We start from the raw sequence: 19,827 nt of genomic DNA, 5'->3' as shown, positions 1-19,827 counted from the left end.
GTCTCCAATGCATCGTGCGTTGCCACCAACCTTGAGGTGTGGGTATCCTTTATGAATATGGACACCCCCCCTCCTTTCTCGGTGTTGTCCGGATTTTGGGGCCAGAACGCATGATATGAGGTGAAACCTGATAGTGCTGGGGTGCTCTCAGGAGCCTTGAACCAGGTTTCTGTCACAGCACAGACATCGATGTTCTCCATACTGAGAAGGGCCTCGAGTGCGTGCATCTTGAGATTGAGACTTCTGGCATTGAGCAGCATTACCCTTAGTTTTTTTCCTTTTTTGTGTTCTAGGGTTTTAGGTTTAGAATTTGAGCCTTGCCTAAAAAAGGCACTATGGGGGTGGCAAGAGCCTTTGCCAATATCCGGAAGCCTAGTTTGACAGGTGCAAGCCGTCCCTTGCGAAGCAGCGTGGCTTGTCCAGCATGTCATCCCAGGCAGACAGACATTGGATCCCTTTTGAATGACACCAGAATTTAAGCCAATTATTAAAGCTGATCATCTTATCACTGTATTGTGGCATCATTCTAGGTGAAGGTAGGATACTGCTCAAGGTCAGGGTCATACTTGCCTGGGCTACATAATCAGAGAGCTCCTCAATGTCTCTTTTCATGTAGTCCAAGGAGGTACGTCTCAGGTCGTTGACACCAGCGTGGACAATGACTGAGTCGTACTTGTACCTGCTGTTGAGAGACCTGAGTGCTTGCATTATGTGGCGGATTCTAGCGCCCGACAGGCAGCTTACTGTGACCTTCTCCTTACTCAATCTGGTGAGCGGGGCGTCAGTGTGTCTGACTATGGAGTCACCTATGACAAGTATGTTTGGTGTTGTATTTGGCCTTAAGGGCAGTGACTGCTTTGCACACTGATTTTGTTGTTTATGTGTTGTTTGTGTGGTGTATTGAGTTTGCAGTTGTTTGGGTGTCTGCTTTGGAGGCCTCTGCTGTTTAGGTAAATTTTTACTCAGAGCCTCCGAGTATGTCTTAGTGTGTTTATGTGTTTGATTCAGTGGTGTGGTCGAGTTATGTGAGACTGGTATTGTGGTGTGTGTAGTTGCCTTCTCCTCCTGCCTGGTCTTGCCAGTCCTGAGTTGAGAGAGCTCAGCCTCCAGTCTGGCTAAATAGCTACATCTCTCACAAGTGTTAGTGTTACGTGGGAGGAGGAGAGGGTTGTCCGTGTACATGAGGCAATTGTAACATTGTCTCAGAATTCCCAGATTCACCAACTGGGCAGTAGAGGACGCCAGCATCTGACCCTTCGACATGCTAGAAAGAATTATGAGTTGGTATGAGACAGAAAAGTAGTGGGCTTAGCAGGGAAGTGGGCACTCCTGGGGGGTTTTGCTAGTGAGAGATTTGTATAATGTAAGAGTGCTTGACCTGCAAAGAGAATGCTTATAAGACAAGGGATATGCTTATAAGACAAGTGCTGAGCTTTTTGAGAAGAAAAAGCTATTTGGAACAAGTGCTGCACTTTTTAGTGAAGGTGTAAACTGTTTAGGTTACTAACAGAGCAGTTCTAAGGGAAAAATTGAAGAACAGACTTTCTGGAGCCAGAAAGAGTTTAACCTTGTTTAACCGGCGCTGCCCGATGCTGCTCTAGTGGCAACTCCGCGCTAAATCGTGCTAAAGCACTTTAAAGCGTGCTTGATAGCAGGGGCTGGAAAGAAGCAGGAATAGACCCAAAATGGACAATAAAACTACAGTTTCAAGTCAGTAACCACCTCTACAGGGGGCAGGGAAGCTGCTCAATGTTATTCACTGCCACTGATCACAGAGAGACCCTCCTTCAGCCCAAGCAAAAATGGCCTCACAGAAACTTTCAAACAGTTCAGGAACAGCAAGCCTGTAACTGAACTTTTTTAACTCTCAGAAAAGTGGGAAAAAAGCAAGATTTTTTTTTTTTTTTTTTTTTTTTTACAGAGATAGCAGAGGTTCACAAGTAAAATCAAGTTATAACAGTGCAGTAAATGACCCCACACAAGAGTGCTAGGTCAAGGACAGAAAATATGCAAGTTTTAAGAAAAAAACGATTTAAAATTAAGTGCAAACAGGAAATTCAGCAAACAGCTTTTGGTTGTGCTCTAAATACAGCTACTAATACAGAAATCAAGTTTAACAAGCCAGAAAATGCTCAAGCAAGGCAGCTATGCAGAAAAACTTAGCAAATAAACAGAGAAAAAATACTTAAAATATCAAAAGTGGCTCCCTTCTTCTCTCAGCATTTTTTCCTCTTGGAGGGTGCTTCACCAACAGCCAACAAGCCTGAAAAGATGCCCAAACCACGAGGCAACTAGGTTTTAAGAGAGGAAGATGAAGGAGTTTTGGAAATGACCCCTAGTGGCCAATAAAACTACAGTTTCAAGTCAGTAACCACCTCTACAGGGGGCAGGGAAGCTGCTCAATGTTATTCACTGCCACTGATCACAGAGAGACCCTCCTTCAGCCCAAGCAAAAATGGCCTCACAGAAACTTTCAAACAGTTCAGGAACAGCAAGCCTGTAACTGAACTTTTTAACTCTCAGAAAAGTGGGAAAAAAGCAAGATTTGTTTTTTTTTTTTTGTTTTTACAGAGATAGCAGAGGTTCACAAGTAAAATCAAGTTATAACAGTGCAGTAAATGACCCCACACAAGAGTGCTAGGTCAAGGACAGAAAATATGCAAGTTTTAAGAAAAAAACGATTTAAAATTAAGTGCAAACAGGAAATTCAGCAAACAGCTTTTGGTTGTGCTCTAAATACAGCTACTAATACAGAAATCAAGTTTAACAAGCCAGAAAATGCTCAAGCTAGGCAGCTATGCAGAAAAACTTAGCAAATAAACAGAGAAAAAATACTTAAAATCTCAAAAGTGGCTCCCTTCTTCTCTCAGCGTTTTTTCCTCTTGGAGGGTGCTTCACCAACAATCTCTATCAGACACATCCCAAGTGCCATTTCATCTACCATTTTTTATTGCATTCTACAAATAATAATAATAATGAAAGTCTTCAAAATTCATCAAAATATAGGGCACATTTTATACATACAGAACTTAACAAATTAAATATAGAAAAACAAACACAAGGCAGTCCACACCCCCGCTAGGTAATGCAGTGCTGTTTCTAATTTCTACAGGGGGTGTCTGCTTTTCACATCAGATAACACTGAGCAAACATCTCCAAACATCGGCAATTATTTGGATGCTGGAGGGTACACCAACTGGTATTTCTGCAATGCAGACGGTAGCTTCATAGCACTTTGTGTGACATGATAACCCCAAGGAACTTTCACCCATCCAATATTATTTCAGTAAACTTTATATAAAAATCAACATAATGGAGCAAAGCTGGAAACCCCAAACACAATCAATATTTGCAGGTATAAAAATACATATGAGCACTGCCGTAGCACAAAGGATATCAGATGCAAGATCAAAAAAACTTACCACCCACCCAGTATCCAACAGCCCCAGAGAAATGCCAGCTGATAGTGGTCTTGATGATTTTTCATATGCAAATGACAGGAGACCATTCATTCAAGATGTTCACTTGAAAACTGGTTATGTATGACTTCTAAGCAGCAACTTGTTAGTGAGATTGCTTTACTCACCCATATTGACAGTGAATGCCCTAGGTAGATTAGGAACCTGGCTGACATAAAGTAATTAATAATGGACCCTGGAAATAGAAGCATAAATGATAATGTTCAGTCATTCAGTGCCATGTTTTCTTAATCCGAATGTATGACAAAATATGTATAAAACCTAACTAACAAGCATCATTAATTTACACTTCATTCACTTTCCAAGTTTTTTTCTCCATAATTATAATTTCAAGTACCAGTTCATTGTAATTACCTAAGTGACTACTTATAACATTGGATTGTTTAATCACATGCAACTTTAAGACTTATAAAACAGTATACCTGGAAATTAAATTAACTGTTTACAAAGATTCTTGGAAACAGTAACAACACATTTAAACAAATCTGTCAAGACTGCTGCTTGGAGTACTTTGTTGCATATAATAAGTGACCAAGTGTTGCATATTATTCGTGACAGCTCATGTTAGAAAAGTTTTGGCATCAGAGATGCTGTTAGCACATGGGTGATATAATCAGGATCTTGACCCAGTCAAGTAGTACCAAGCTGCTGCTAAGGCTGCATGGCTCAGGTTAAATAGGAAGCCCATGAAGGTCTTAAACATTATTTTGAAAGTAAATCTTAAAGTCTTATATTTTTGCGATTGCTTTTGGATGCTGTTCTTGCATTTTAGACATGGCACACAAGGTCGTTATTTACTAGATCCTGTGTAACTTGCTTTGACTTAATTCATGTACTTAATATGATATGTACCCATAAAGAGGAGCATCATTAAATCAAAGAGGAGCAAGGGTAACCTGAGACTTGACATCCTAGCACTTTGTCTAAGTCATAGCACTTGAGAGGTATGCCTTGCATAATTGCTGAATTTTCCCTGTTTCCTTTTCATGTTCTTTTCTATGACAACTCCTAGATTAACAGTCTTTTAACTCTTGCTTGCAGTCTTTTTCCTCTACAGTAGATATTTCATACTTTGCAAATGTTTGTGTATATATTGCTATACTGTTCATAGGTATCTTGATTGGAATTCTAATTGTTTTCTCCAAGTCTTTCTTTCTTTCTTTCATTCAGTTTTCTCTAATACATTTTCTTCAGTGCAGTGCACTGTTTATAAATCTCCTGCCTAACTTTGTAATACTCAAATCCACTCACTACATTCACTAAGTTTTACTATTTTCCCTTTATCCCAAATACTGTCTTTCCTCTAATTACTCCTCATGGTATTCCACAATTCAATTGTAGTGGGTAGGGTTACATAATTACATATGCAAATTTTATGTTAATCAGCACTCCAATTTTTGGCTGGTTGTACCTACTTTTCATGGGCCTTTGTCCAGATTTCTGATGTTTCCAGGTTGAGAGGTATGGTAGAGTCTGTGACACTTTTGGGGGGGAAACCACTAGCCACCAAGTACAACTATTTAAAGAAGTGTCTGAGCAGCATGTAAACAAATTGGGATTGGTTGGGGGGACCACTTTCTACCAGAGATAGTTCTTTAAAGGAGTGCTTGAGCAACATGTAAACAGAAAGGAGAGATTGGAAGGTGGGGGAATGCGAGACTCCAGGTATAAGTAGCGTGCCTTAAAAGGCATTAAACAGAATTCAAATCCTGCACCCTCCAATTGAGGATATCAGTTCTCTGCCCCATCACTAGACACTAGGGATAGACTTTAAAACTAAATAAATGAAAATAAAAAGTATAAATGGAAAGGATTTGAACTATATATCCTTAACAAAATATACTCTTGCATTATATCACATCACTAAGAGATAAGTTTCTGCAGCACAATTCTTTAACATGTAGTGAGGATGTTGCAAGCATTATACAATGCCTGCAACATTTTCTGATGTACAATGGAGAGGGATGAGGAAACATTAAGCATACCTTGCAGTCTCATTTACAGAAGGATATTAAGTGTGAATCTCAAATGTCTGGCATAAAGGACTGACTCTATTAATCTGTTAAATACCAGAGCAGAGGAAAAGGAGACATTGTGGATGTTCTAACAACAGGGACAGATATGGGTTATGTGGCATATGTGTGTGTGTGTGTGTGTGTGTGTGTGTGTGTGTGTGTGTGTGTGTGTGTGTGTGTGTGTGTGTGTGTGTGTGTATGTGCATCTGCGTGTGTGTGTGTGTGTGTGTGTGTGTGTGTGTGTGTGTGTGTGTGTGTGTGTGTGTGTGTGTGTGTGTGTGTGTGCATGTGTGCGCGTGCCCATGTGTGTGTTACCATGCACTTGTGTGTGGGAGAGAGACTGAGGGTAGAGGAATGCTTGATGCAGCTGCCGCTGTTAATACCACAAGAACTGATGATCTGCCCTATGCAGCAGTTAAATGTGATTCACAGACATGCAAGTTAGTCAGCAATGAGGTCTTTCTTCTTTGTGGCTAATATGTCTATGAATCACAAAATGTTGCATCGTGGGAACAGGGCCATTTTATTGTTAATCTTATGGCCTACTGTGGAGTTCCTTATGAATACTTGGGCTTTTTTTTATTTCAGTATATAATAGGTTAATCCAAGCAAAATGTTATATAATATTTATATGTCTCTCGCTCAATCCAATCCAAAATATATTATAGTATTTATCACCCTTAAGATGAACCCAGGATGTAAAGCATTATGCTGGAATAGCTAGACTCAATAATTATCACCGGTGCACTGAAAATGTATTTGCCATCAGGTTCAGGGTTAGTAGATAGAAATGCTGTGCCAGCTAAAGAAGTATGAAGGGATGACAATAAACAGAAATTCAGAAATATTATTATTTTATAATGGTCAAACGTTTTATATGAAAAGAATAGGAGAAAAGCTACAAAGGTGAAAAAATAGTGAACCATTGGAAGACACCCCATTACCTCATTGTCCTAGGTTTGCATTGTGCAAACATTTTTTTTTGTAAGAAACAGACATTTCTATGAAGTGAGATGAAACTACATCTTTTTAATTTTTTTTCTTTTTTTCCTTTTGGTTTGCTGTTGTTTTCATTTTGGGTGTAATATTGTTTAAAACATTTGAAATGAAACTTTGCATTGTGGAATAATGGAATAAATGGAACTGCAAAGAAAAATCACCTTTTATGAACATTAGTGACTCATTTGGAATGCTATAAATGAAGAATTTCTAGATCATGCAATACTGGACTCTTCAAAATAAATACAGCAATGCTGCTTGGCATACAGGACTGTTTTTCAATATTTTTGTTTAGTGACAAAGTCCAGTATGGGAATCATAAAAAGAAGAAAAAGGAAATGCATGGCATGATAGTCACATGAAAATCTATGTAACAAACCTGTAGGTGTGTGTCCTAGTCTATGTTATCATTAGAAACCATACATTACTCAGATTGGTTTAAACCACTTTATTAAACTATACTAATTGCAATTTCTTAGTGGTCCTTTCTCTGCATTGATACATCTTCCCAGTCATAAGTCATATGAAAGCTTGTCAGCACCCATCTTGTAAGTGCTATTACAAATTTGTAATACCATCCTTTGCTCTCAGTAAGATTGCGTATGGCAGCATCTAGGAACTACCATGCTGCAGAGGGTATGTTGATTATGTGGTACACACTACCCATTTATCAGTAGTGGTCAGCAGTACATGCTGTCTGAAGTGCAAGTGTGATCTATCACATGCACTACCAACTTGGAAATCTCCTAACTACTAATTTACATACATGACTACCTCTGCTGACAACCTATTGTGAACCAGAGGCTAGCTAACTTTTAAATGGTACATCATCCTTCCTACAAGGAACCATAACTTACTGTCAGGTATTCACATGTTTGACCTTCACTGGCAATGTTTGACCATGGACTGAAAAAGGTATAGGATGCCAAAGGTATATTATGAAAGACTGCCTTTAGCTAATTGTGTACTCTGTTCTAGTCCTTATGAGCACAAAATGCAAAACCTTATCCAGTGATTTAACTGAAAATCTTGTAACACATTTATGGTAGCACTGGTATAGGTAAATTGCTATATAGCTAATCATTTCATGTTGGGAATGATGGCATTCATATTCTTCAATAAAAATGGCTGCCACATAAAACAGTCATTTCAGTCTCTGATTTGTTATGAAGTATCATGTTGTTAATGTGATTAATGTATCTTTGAAAATTACTAAATCATCTATCATTTACAATGTTGAAGAATTATGCCATAGACATACTATGGTAGCTTGTATATACAACTACTCAATGAAAATTATTGTTGCAAAATGGAAAAAAAGGGAAGTGGATGGATGGATGGATGGATGGATGGATGGATGGATGGATGGATGGACGGATGGATGGATGGAAGGATGGATGGATGGATTTACTGTCCCAGGTTTTGGCTGATTGTAGCAGTAATTCATGAAGAGAGGTGCTACAACATTATACAAGTAAGATCAGTGGAAGTCACTCCCACTGTCTACAGAAACACCAAGGCATTTAAAAAACAAACAAGCCTCTCAGTGACAAAAGCATAAAGTACTTAGGAAATAAGCATGAATGGGAACCCTGTTACATCTGTAAGGTGCCTTAGATATTGACATATTACTATGATTCATAGAGATAAACATAAAAAGCCAACATGTGCATAGAAAATGCATAAAGGACCCTGAACTTACATTAAGCATCATCAAATTATATGGGAATTATTGGACTTACATGGCAAATTATTTAGGAAATCACAGACTTTGTAAAGTAAGAAAATTTTGAAAATTAAAAATTATCTTATTGAAAACTTGCCAAATGTTGTGATACTGCAGCACATTCCTCACTGAAAAGATATCAACACTGACACAGTAAGCACCAACTATGGTTACTTCATTTTTCTATGATACAATGGTCATTACACAATGGCTTTAAGTGAATATTGTAAAGCAATCATTTGTGAATTGAAAATCATTACAGAAGCAGTAGAAATGTGATCACTGAGAAAATAATGTATTTTGGTGTCATTTAGTGATTGTGCATGGATGGTAAAAGTACTGAAGTGTAAGGGTGTTCTGTTGGCTTTACTGGGATATACTCTCCTGCTGAGGTAAGATTAGTGGACTTACTTCAAGAAATGCTTTTATTCATACAATGGACATATTACTGCAATACTGTAAACTATCCTTTTTAAATGTTTAATCATTACAGCAGCAGCAGTGGAAATGTTTTTGGTTTCTTTAGAGTGATTATGCATGCATACATGGTAGGAATATTGAAGTGACAAGGATATTTTGTGTCTGTACTGGGAGATTCCTGAGAGTCACTGATAGTATTTTGATTGTAATAATTTGGTAGGGACCAATGAATGGACATACATGTTACTATAATGATTTATTTAGTTTTTCAGTTTAATTTCTTCAAGTATTTTGGGTTTCTAATATCATGACGGGAATGGACCCCATTCCTAAGTCAACGCATGATTAAAGTTCACAAAATTACTTTTATTTCAATCTTTGCTGTTAGCCAAAAGTACTTTTTACAGCACCCGCAGGGTGCCCAGAATCAACACGTACTGCAGTTCTTGTGTTGCTACATGTATCAGTAGCAAATCTGAAAAATACTTTAAATTATATTTTATGACACCCATTGCTCCTACTACTATTGCAGCTGTCTGGGTATCCTTCCACATTGCCCTCATGTCTGGCTGCAAATCCTGGCATTTTATGACTTTGTGTCTCTCTGTACACAGGCACTGTAATCACTGGGTGTAGCAATTTCAATGATCAATGCTACTTTTGTTTTCTTTTTATGGACTACTACATCTGGTTTTCCGGAATCTATTTTTTGAACTGTTGATAATGAGTAATCCCATATGATACTTCACCATTCATTATAATGCTTTGTGGCTCATGTTTCCAGTGCTTCTCATTTACTTCAATATTGTAATGTTTGCACAACCCCAAGTGCAACATTCTTGCGACTTTATCATGCCTTTCAGTGTACAGGTCATCTTTCTTTAGTGTATCATACACAACAACAAGATATGTGACTGTTTCCAGTTCTGTTTTACAGAACCTGAATCTGTCTGTTTTTCCCACATATTCAATGGATTTTGTAAACCAATGTGCACATAGTCCACTATCTGAGGTCATTAATATTAACCTTTCATCTTTTGGTTTAAATTCACTTCTCCTTAACCATTCCTATATCAGATCCTGATCAACATGAGGTTATTCCAGGATGTTTCTGTACTTGCAACTACATTTTTGCCTTTTCCACAATTTTTGCCTTCTCATCTGATCCTTCTCCTTATATTATTTCTTTTGTTTTCTGGCATATTGCGTTGCTGCCTTATTTTTTTCTACTTCTACACCAATATGTTTCTGCTAAACTAAGCAAAGAAGTCATCTTAGATGTCTTTTTTTCATGTTTCAAAACTTTCACTATGTTTGTATCTGGTGAGGTCAGCAGATATTCATGCAGTCCTACAATTGCTGATGTATACATGTAATCAATTTTGAGGAGGCCCATGCCTCCTTAAAAATGAGGAATGCATAATCTTGGTACACACTGATTTGTATATATCATTTGACAAGTGTGAAGCATGTTTCTTATTTTCCTGTCCAAATGATCCAATACCATTTGAGGCCAGTCAGTCACCCCAAAACTCTAAGTTAAAACAGGAAGAACAAATTCATTTATAGCTTGAACTTTGTTTCTAGATGTCTAGGCTGTCTTCTGTATTAATTGTAGTCTTCTAAACTATTCCTTACTGAGTTTTGTTTGCATTTGCTCATGTTTTATTGTAGATCCTTCATCAGTTCCCAAATATTTATACAGTCACTCATGCTCAAGCGCCTTGATTTCAAATTCCTTTCACAGACTGATATTTTCCTTGGTGCTGTAGCATTCTTGTTTTAAATGTTTTTGCACATTTATCAAGGCCAAATGACATTCTTATATCATATGAGAAAATTTTGACCACTTGTAGTTGCACTTTCAGCTCCTCATCTGATGAACTGTACAGTTTTAAATCATCCACAAAATGATAATGAGAAGTCTTAACACTTTACTGTTGTCTGGGAGCCAAATTGCAACAATGATCTGTTAAGTAGACATGTAGGCAAAAACAAGAACACCAGTGACAATGAATAATCAATCATGTAATGTCCCCCTTTGAATTGTTATCCCTGATAAAATAATTTGTCTTTTGTCATGGCTTAGCTGCAAAGTAGTTTGCCATTGTTTCTTAGTTAGTGTAATGTAACTGATCAATCTAGGGTGTATCTTATGCATCTGTAAGCACTCTTTTATCCATGAATGTGGGATACTATCAAATACTTTTTTTAATCTATCCACGCAACCTTAGATTCTTCCCCCTTTTTGCAATTCTTCATTATGAATTTATTTAACAACAGATGATACTTTGTTCCATATGACTTTCTTTTGTTACCTATTTGTTTTATTGCCATGATTAGGTGTTCTTATAAATTACTATAAACTCTGTCAGCATGAATTTTGTTAAAGGCAGGTTATTGGTATAGAGTTAGAATAGCCTGCAGTTTCACTCTTAAGGAGGAGGAGTAATTTTCCTGCTGTTAATCAGATTGGTGTCTCTTTGGGGAGAGCATATAAGTACTTCTCACTCAGGGCTAAATTTTAAAGCAAAGATGTTATTACTTTTAGCCAGAAGTTAAGTACTACATCTGTGCATGTGTTTACCATTTAGGAGCTTTTCTTAATTTAGTTTCAGTTTCTCTGTCCATTACTTCATTCCATGTCATGTGCTGTACATTTGAACTTGTTACTGTTTCTTTTACTTCTTTTATCCATTCAGCATCTTTATGTTCCACTGGGCTTTCATGAATATTTAGCCAAAATATGTCTATTCTTTTTTATTGGTGTTACTATTCATTTTCCTTTGTTTCCCAATTCATTTTTTTTCGGTGACCAATGATTTGCTTTTGTACTGTTCCTTAATATTTATCCGCGTATCTTCTCTAGGTTTTTTTTTTTTTGCCTGTGCTGATATCTTTAATTTATTATTTGCAATAGTATATGATAGATCCTGATCTGTTATAATATTGCCCATTGCTTTTATCACCTCTGTCTTTCTAAGTGTTTTTGTTGATCTGTTCACTCTTCTATACTTTTTTTAAGACCAACACTTCTTGTCTTAATTGCATTATAGTTTTCTGTAGTCAATACTTCCATGATGGCATTTGATTGTTTCCCTTCATTTCCATTACTGCCCTCTATTTTTGTATAAGACTTTATCTGTTATTAATTTAGCTGCACAGTAATATACCCTATTTACTTCTGTTATATCACATGAATTTCCATTAATGGTCTTGATTACAGAGTTAATTTGTTTTTTCAGACTTCTAACATTTTTGGTGTTATTGACTTTCTGTAATCTATTTCTTTCATTGATAATAATATATCTATCCATCGCTATTAACTCAAACAATTCTTCCCCTAGATATTTTTCTTCTAAGCTGAGAGCACATTCTTTATTCTCTGTTTCATGTGAGTATTCTACAGAAAGTTCCAGAAAATCTTTCTGTGACATATTCTTTTCAGTTACATAATGCATGATCTGTTGCTCTTTCTTATGGGAACTTACTGGCCTAACACTCCACAACACTGACTGCCATTTCCTGCTCCTTCCCTTATTATCTAACTCCAACTGATCTTTTTTCTACCAGTTTGCTACTGAAAGCTCCAGAGTACCTTCATGTGGCAACTGATCAGATGTTGCCTGCTCCACCTCTTTCTCCTTAATTTGAGGACTCATTGTTCCATCATGGTGTGATGTTACCAGAGTTGGATTTTCTAAACTAATTCCTTCAATTTGCAGGTAATACATAACTTCAGTTTTTAGTTCTTTAACTTCTATATTACTAATCTGCTTTTTGACTTCCCCCTTTGTTTTCTTATTCTATTGTTTTGTAAAATGCTCCATATCCAGGTGCTTTCGCCTATATTTCTCTTCAAATATATTTGATGCTTTTTTGTATTGATTAGTTTTTCCTTCTCCTTTTCATAAATATGACACCACATTAAATCTATTTTCTTTCCCATGATCATATTTCTTCTTCAGATGTCTCCCACTCTACATGTTTCTCCTTACTTTGGGGACTCATTTTTCCATCATGCTGTGATATTACCTGTGTTAGACTTTCTGCATTAAATCATTCACTTTGCAGGTATTCCATAACTTCATATTTTACTAGTTTTACTTCTACTTTACTAGTCTTCTGTTCTGCACTCACCCTTTGCGATCTTATATTCTGTATTGTGAATATTTCCATATGTGGATGCCTTTGTCTGTATTTCTCTTCAAATATCTTCAAAGCTGCTTTTTTGTATTTATTAATCTGGCATTCTCCTTTGCATAAATATCACACCATATCAGATTTTTCTTTCTTTCCCATGTCAATGCTTCTTCTTTATACCTTTCAAAAGTCTCTAGGTTTTGTTCTTTATAATTTAACAATTCCTCAGTCACTTCTTTTTCCAAACAGCTCAAGGTTTCTTGGTCTATATAATGTTTTTCTTTTTCATGAATCTGTTGTATTAATGAACATAAATTACCATTTGAAGCTTTTGACAGCTTTTCTAGTGCAAGTCATTTTCTTCCCTCTAATTTCTCTCTTAGTCTTTTTAAATATATTCTATCCATAAATTCTGGGTGTCATGCATAATAGTAACAATTCATTTTTTTCTTTCTTATCCTGAATAGTCCACTCTATCTTTATAGCTCTTTTTTTTTTTTTGGCCTGTTAGTTTTTGTGTTTCTTGTGAACTAATACTTAATTATACAATAACTGGCCATTAATATTCAAAATGTACACGGTGATTGGCCAGCTCAACCAGCGTGCCCACTGCAAATCCCAGAGTATACCAACGGATAAAGGTCTGGTCACCCAGACTTCTTTCTGTTCATATATTCCAAAACTTTTATTTTTTTTGTTCAACAAAAATAAAAAAAAAAAAAAAAAAACTATAATCCATACTCCGGACGTACTCGAGAGGGAGCATGGAAGAAATACAAAGAAAATCAGGTACGTTACTTAAAACTAAAGACACGTACCTGATTTTCTTTGCATTTCCTCCATTCTGTTTCTCTGTCCTACCTCTAAAGTAACCCAAACTTTTTTTTTTAATTAAAAAAAAAAGAAAACAAAAATGGAGCAACAGAGACTTTCTTTTCTCCATTGCTTCCCTTTCAAATATTGATGTACTGGGTATGCATGGGAACGCAAGTCCCATGCGCATGTGCAGTACATCAAAACAAGGCAGCAGTACACCACCAGCCACAGAAGAACAGTAATGTGGTGTTATATAAAGACATTATTTAAGAAAAATAAGTATTTTTTCCTTAAATAATGTCATTGTATAATAACAATAACTGACTCCATGGTTGTGGTATATTGAAATTTACCCATGGTTGGCTTTATTTAATTACTCAGACTTCGCCCTCGAGATTAAACCACACCATCCATGGGTAATCTTCAATATACCACACGACATTGTCAGTTATTGCTTAATTCTACAATGGGGGCTATCTTCCCCCAAATCTGATCTAAACATATTGTAGGAATGTTTCTATGTCTTGAGGATTCTACACTGTCATTTTCTTTCAGTACTGGCACCAGTGCACCTACCAAGATCTGGCACTTTTTTATCCTGGGACGTGTGCATTCAGCTGTCCTTTTTTTATTTTTAACCTTCTTCTGCCCATGATATATGATCTATAAAATACTGTTTATATATCAGTGTCATCTTAGTGAAATTTTTGTAAAAACAAGGTCCACCTCATGAAGGTACTCATCAAGACTTGAGGATGAAATTAATTCTAGCAATACTACTCTCCTTTGCTTGCTGATTCGGATGTGAATGTTATTGCAAACATCGCTTCAGTTGCAACTCTACTTGGCTGGACTCTACACGTGTAATATCATTAATTGTGGACTGTCACATAACATTTTTTCCCCTTAGGATAGCAGGTTTTGTTTGGTGATTGTGCTTTTGTGTTTGACTGTGGCATTGAGGTAGAGAGAGGATAACTTCAAATACTTTTTACAAGGTCAGTAAGGATCTATGCAGATTGCAAATTAGATATACTACACCTGGCTATATTTTTAAGAACCAGTGTGCAGACAGCATGACAATTTGACTATGAAGTAGGCTTCATTAGCGTATGCAGCTTCAAATTTCTTATTTGCATCTTATTAACAGTAATTTGCATACAGTTTGCATCCATCACACATTACTGTAAATGACCTCTATGAATCAACACCTAGCTACACTTAGTGCAGATCACCCCCCTAGAGTATTCATGCTGATTATGAATATTGGCTTATATTTTGTTTTAGCTGTACAAGTATGAACACATCATTTTCCTATATGTTGTACAATGAACGTTTTTTTTTCTATTTTTGTTAGATGCATGACTTTCTGGCAACATTATACTTTTAGTTTCAAAAAGACAGTTTTTTATTGCATTGTTTTTCAATTTTAAACCATGATCAGAAATTATTTTTTTTCTAGATCATGTGAGATACAAACGTCATTTTCATATTCCTGAAAGAAAGAAAGAATATGCCTCTTACCTTGACAACAAAAGACAGTTACACGGATCATGATGAAATCTTGCCAGATGTAATATTGCAGCACATCCTTCCCTGAAAGGATATCAACACTGACATTGTAAGCACCATGTGATGTATTTTAAAGATGTAATTTATGATATTATCTTTATCTCTTAATAATATATATGTCTTAAAACTGCTTCTATACAATGTAGAACACATGTATCTCACAAAGGAGTAAAGGTAATATATAAAGATTTAATGTAAGTCTGGAAGAGAAGCATATATCTTCAGTCTTTGCTTTGAATAAGAAGACCACAGATGCTTATTATTTTCTTAATGAAGTGAATTTAAGTTGTCAAAGAGATGCATTTATTCATAAAAATTAATATCAAGAAAAATGTATTTTAGTGAAGCTGACAGGTATGTAAATTACCAAAATATCAAAAGAGCATGTTCCAAAACTAAACATAACATGTTACACAAAATCATCTTTTTTTAAATAAAAATGTAGCATAGTATAAAATAACATATATTGTATCTTTTTGCCCCAATAACTTTGAACAAAAAATAGTTTGATTCCAAGACTGGAAACTACAATGTTTACCAGTTGCAATACATTGTTCATTTGTAAGAAATGCATGAAACTGAGATATTCCCCTGGATTCAGTATCCTTCCCTGCAGGACTAGCTTAGTCCTGCATGGAATCGGCCATTTAGGTGTAGGATGGCAGCGCACCATGCATATCAATGAAGGCGCATTGCCTGAGCTCCTAAACGGACATGGAGCATGTACGAATGCAAGGGGCGTACATGTCCCTGCAATGAAGAACAGCAGTGTATGAATAAGAATGAGCGAAACCACTCATAGGTGTTCGCATACCCCCAGCAACATCCCCCCCAAGTATACAAGAGCAATAGTTAAAACATTAAATATAAAGAACTGTTTTTTTTTTTTTAGAAAACAGATTAAATTTATTGGTAGGTGCGTGGGTTTGTCCATCACTTAGCTATGGTTAATGCAGCTTAAATGGCACAAGAAGATAAAAAGCAAGATATATGCAAATGAAGCAGTAGAGCAATAGTGTAGGTGGCAGAGCATTTGTCTTATGAGCAGCTATTCCCAGTTCGAGTCCCACTCCAGTACAATCCATTTTTCATGTCAAATCACTTCATGATCAATTTATTTTGCTGCATAACCTACAACATAACATACATTTGTGAATTGGAGTACTGCATTAAATGCAGATGTGAGGTGTCATTGTCATAATGTTGTAAAGTCCACAAATAATCATAAGTGCCCCATACAGTATATGTACACAGGAATCAGGGATACAAATGGAATGTAAAATGTGTAATGAATGATAATTCCATACAGTTTTCAAATCCAACACCTTCCTAAGAACCATTAGATATTACTGTCTAAATTAGTTCGGTGGTAAGCGGGAGTACGCAGTAGTAACCAAGAGTAAGCATATTTAAGCAGTAGTAAGCAGGTTTATGCCCATTTGCACAGGGTAAGCAATGCGCACACAGGTTAAGCAATATTGAAGCTAACACTCTGTAAGCATATTTAACCAGAGGTTAGCATTGCTTACCTTCACACAAACCCACTTACAATTGCTTAAAAGTGCCTTAATCACTCTGTATGCATCAGCCACTGTTCTGGCCAGAAGCAAAATAAACAGCCTTTGCAGGCCTTGAACCCAGGACTCTGTACACTATAGTCACAGTAGTTAACCAGTAAGCCGTCACAGCAGTACATACGACTGAGGTATCACCAAACAGATCCTCACTAAAGGAAATACAAGCTGAACATGTGAAAGGAATCTATATACAGTTTTATATTGTATAACCTACTACAGGACATAAATATGCGAATTGGAGTACAGCATTAAGCCCGGATGTGAGGTGTCGTTGTAATAAAGTGTTGAAATCCTCTAATAAACTCAAGGACCCCATACAGTGTATGACCACATGAATCATGGATACAAAACACATATATAACATGTAATGAATATGAAATCAATGCCAAAATGCAAATATAATGCAAATTAAATATTAAGCAATGCTAAGCATTGCACAGCCCAGCTTAGTAGGTGTAAGCAATGTGTAGGCCAGCTAACTCAGTCTGCCCATTGGTATACCCCTTTAAGCAATGCCAACCTTAGGTAAGCAGGTTTGCCCATAGCTTAGCAGTTTCAAAACCATCCAATCATGGCAAAGTGTGGGAAACCAGACCTATTTAAACCCAGCAGGTGGGAATACATCTCACAACTGATTGTATCATCCCCTTGTAGGCACTATATCTGGAATGGTAGAGGGTGTGCACTTTCAAATGCAGCTCTGGGGCATCCAGGAGTCCAGAGTCATGGCAGGACTCTTTGTGAAAGACCATGACAAGAGACTGCTGCAGGGCCAGTACCAGGGTTCCCAATACAAAGCAGAAGCCTGGGACTGTCTCGCCCGTGACCTCACCAGTACCACTGGCATACCCCAAACTGATGAGCAGGTCAGACATCACTATGCTGACCTGAAGCGGAGAAAGTGGATCTCTTGGATCAGTGGATCAACGAGGCTAGGAGGTCAGGGGATGTCCTCGCCGTGTGTAAGTATCAGTCCACTACCTGTTTAATAATTGCCAGCTCGTGTATATTATGGATAGGTATGGCTAAATATTCCTCTTATATCTTTCACAGCGGCAGATGAGTGGGCTGCAAACCAGGAAGCCCATGGCTGTAGACTGCAGCGGTTGCAACATGAGGCAGGTTAATAATATTCTTGCATGTACTGTCATAGGAACTAAATCTAAACATAGTAGTAAGTTAATTGCCTGTGTAAAACCTGCATTGTTTAAGGTATGTACTGCATACACCAGAGAATAGGGCAGGAAGAGACTCATATAGGTTGTATGTAAATAAAAGCATAATAGCCTGACAAGTAAGGTCTAATTGCTGTACTGCATGTGTTCACTCTAGTATCATATGGTAATGTAGAGTAGCAATCACTTAATAGTACTGTTGTAGTAAGCATTGTTACCCACACTGTGCTACATAAAGAAAATATGTAGGAATGTCTGTATATGACTGTTGTAATCCCAAGAGGTCAAATATTACAACTGAGAGAGACTTAGACAGAAAAAACTGAAAAGACAGACAACAAAATCCAAATAGAGCACTCAGCTGCTACGTGAACTGTTGTATTGTTTGCACACACAGCCATGGTTCAAATTCTAGGAGTGGTAGTAGGCTGTATGCAGAATCATACCCCACAAGTGTGCAGAAATGTCAAGAATGTCCAGTAAATTTGCCCATATCTGCTGCCTTTCACCCTGTACCCCTGGCAAATCAGTGGGATGATCCCAGACATTTAGGCAGCAAGCAAGACATACAACTGATTGTCAGACATCTATAACAACAAACCTGTCACTCTAGCAACCCCCCAAAATGTTATGAGAGTAAGTAGCCAAGTATGTCCCATCTCCACCCCCATGTTGCCAAGCTGTGACCAGAGTGTGTACAGTAACAGATAGAGATGTACGTGCATGATACTAATGTGACAACTGGTAATTTGTGTGGCAACATGCAGGTAGTGCTAATAAACATTGCTCCCACAGGTCTGTCAGATACAAACACTGTACCCATAAATAAAAGATTAATATCCTGTACTGGTACTGTTTAGTCTGGTATTGCATGTCATTGTTAGTGTTGCATTGCTCAGAATAATAAGGTATTACTCATAGCTGTCACCCACACTGTACTACATAATACATCTGTCTATGAAATCTTGTATAAGAGTGTTGTAATTACCAGGTCAGAATGTAAAATCACAGGAGAATCATAAACAGAAATAAGGCAAGAGATACACAGCAATATCTATATAGCGCACTCAACTGTGACGGACAGTGTTTTATTTTTAGCAGACACAAACATGGTTTGAGCCCTGGGAGTGGTAGTAAGCTGTATGCAGGATCATACACCACAAGTGTACAGAAATGTCCAGTTATTTGGCCCATATCTGCTAGCTGTTATCCTGTCTCCCTGCCATATCAGTGTGCTACTTTCTGACATGTAGGCAGCATTTCCTGTCATATAACTGACTGTCAGACCAGTGCATATTTGGAAAATGTCAAATAAAGTCATTGTATGAGTCACTAAAGGTTTAAGAAGGAAATAGTCGGAATATGTCCCGGTTCACCTGCATGTGGTGAAGACATGCCCAGAGTGTGTGCAAAAAGAGACGGACAGGTATGTGCATAACATCAACCTGGAATCTGGGACTATGTGTAGAAACAGTTAAGTAGTGTTAGCAAACAATACCTCCAGAGGTATACCAGGTAAGAGGTGTATACTGCAAGGTAAACCAGTTCATGTATATAGTTGTTGACAGCCATACCACTGTACAAACTAAGGCAATAGGGTAGTATACTAATACCTGTAAGGTACAGATCACAGCACTGACTAGGAAAGTAATGTGGAATACAAGAATATACTAGTTGTTAATTGACATCTTTCTCTCCCCCCACCATATCTGCAACAATAAACTAAATACACAACTCAATTGGTATGTGCTGAATTACCTCTACTGTTGGGACATATGTCCTTTTGTTTGATACATATTTAAATTTGTTTCTATGCATGTGCTATGTTGAAATACTCCCACATTGGTGGCATGCTGCCATCAATGTACCTGCATGCTGTTGTAATGACCACTGTGGTCCCATATA

Source organism: Protopterus annectens, chromosome 5.part0 (genome assembly GCF_019279795.1).
Source record: "Protopterus annectens isolate FY-2018-M chromosome 5.part0, PAN1.0, whole genome shotgun sequence".
Classification (NCBI taxonomy): domain Eukaryota; kingdom Metazoa; phylum Chordata; order Ceratodontiformes; family Protopteridae; genus Protopterus; species Protopterus annectens.
Note: the sequence above shows the minus strand (reverse complement) of the source record.